A 2049-nucleotide genomic window follows, 5' to 3' on the forward strand; every position below is an offset into this window, starting at 1 on the left:
TTTTAGTAAGTATTTCAATTCAATTTATCTACCACATATATTATAAACCCAATACTTTGTTATTATTTTTAAATAATATGTTTAAATATATTTAAATAATAAGAAAATCTATATTATTCATATAGTCACAATTTTCAGTGCTTTTCATTCTGATATCATTCTTTTTAAAGGTATCCCACAGCTCACTGATGCTTTGTCATTTTTTTAAAATTACTTCTCTCTCCTTGTTATATTTTGTATAATTTATATTGCTGTCTTCAAGTCTGCAAATCTTTTCTTCTGCAATATCTAGTCTGCTATTAATCCCATCTGATAGTATGTTTTTCATCTCAGCCATTGTAGTTCTCATCCATCTAAAGATATTAAATTTGGGGCTTTTTAACATCTTTCATGTATCTACTTAACATGTTCAATAGTTCCCCTGGGTTTTTGAATATATGGAATATAGTTATAATAATGATGTTAGCATCCTGTTTGCTAATTCTAACAGATGTGTCACTTATGGATTGGTTTACATGGATCAATTTTTCTCTTCATTGTGGTTTCTATTAATATTTTCCTACTTTTTGAATACCGGATAAATTTTTTTATTAAATTCTAAGCACAGTAAATTTTACCTTATTAAATATTGGATATTTCTGTAAATAATCTTGAGCTCTTTGGATAGGCTGCTATTAATAAATTATTTAGAAATAATTCAATACTTTCCAGAGTTGAATTTAAGATTTTTTAGTTGGGAATAGAGCAGCATTTAATTTAGAACTACTATTCCCCCTCCACTGAGGCAAGACACATCTGTTACTCTACCCAGTGCCCTGGCAATGATGAGGTTTCCACTCTGGCCAGTAGGAATAAGCACTCTTTCCTGTGATTTATGAGCTCGGAAACCTCTTTCTTTTCAGGTTGTTCTTTCCCTGACCTTGGATAGTTTCCTAGAATGCATGTGCTGATCATTATTCAGCTGAGTACTTGAAGGGGGATGGGGCATTCTTTAGAGCTTTAGAGCTTTAAAGTTCTTTCTCTGTGCAGCTTTGTCTTCTCTGCTACTCTGCTCTGTGAAATTTAGCTGACTTGGTCTCCCAAGAGGTCTCATGAGCCTGGTCAAACTGTGTTCTTTCTCCGGTGCTGCAGCTTGGTAACTCTCTCCAGGTAGCCAGCGGGAACAGTAGTAGGGCTCATCTTGTTTCTTTCTCATGTTTCAGAGATCATATATGTATTTTTTTAACTGATCCAAGCAGGTAGATAAATCTACCCCTTGTGACTCTGAAGCAGAAGTCCTACAATGATGTGTTTTTAATTATACTATCCAGTGAGTAGGTGAATCCTATGATGATACTTACGGTAGGAATATTGATTGGTACTCTCTGAGGGAGAGAAATCTGTTCTATGCATCTAAATCCTATAAAAAGTGTATATCTTACAACCCCAAAGTGATATATATTAATAGGTATTTTTAAGTAATTTTACTAGTGTGCATTTGCCATTATTATAACATATAAATATGAAAAGGACATAAAAGAACCAGGCGATTTGCAAAGTGCAGTGCAAAATGAATATATGGAACTTCTCAAAAATTATTAAGAATTTCAGATGGTAATAGAGTATCAAACAAAATACAGGGCCCATTTAAGTACAATTGCATAGACTATACACCCATAATGCAAGCCCTGACCTATATATAAAATATTTTCCTGAGTTTTAATTATAAATAGTAAATAAAAATGAGAAAAAATAAGTTCTTGGATATTTTGATTTAGTAGATTATGGAATATATTATATATATAATGCAATATTATGAAATCACTAAAATTTATGTTAGAAGACTTCTTAATTTCAACTGGTAACTTTTATAATATAGCACACCAAGTAGTCTTATGCAACTGGTGTGAAGGCTATATATGAATATGATGAGGGATGATGTTAGAAAGATTTTAAAGGGTTTTGTCTATGTTGGATGTAATAAAATAGTTAAACCTTATTCTTTTGGCAGTGACAAACTATGCATGTTTTAAAACAGAAGGATAATATGATCAAATCGGATGTTGGGCA

General features: G+C 31.9%; 1 protein-coding gene across 1 annotated transcript in view; it reads left to right on the top strand.

Annotated features, from left to right (window-relative positions):
* MYO16 (myosin XVI) overlaps positions 1–2049 on the top strand; it is a 542291-nt gene that overhangs the window by 58203 nt on the left and 482039 nt on the right. The window lies entirely within an intron of this gene.

This window comes from Propithecus coquereli, unplaced genomic scaffold (assembly GCF_000956105.1).
Source record: "Propithecus coquereli isolate 6110/MARCELLA unplaced genomic scaffold, Pcoq_1.0 Scaffold125, whole genome shotgun sequence".
Lineage (NCBI taxonomy): Eukaryota > Metazoa > Chordata > Mammalia > Primates > Indriidae > Propithecus > Propithecus coquereli.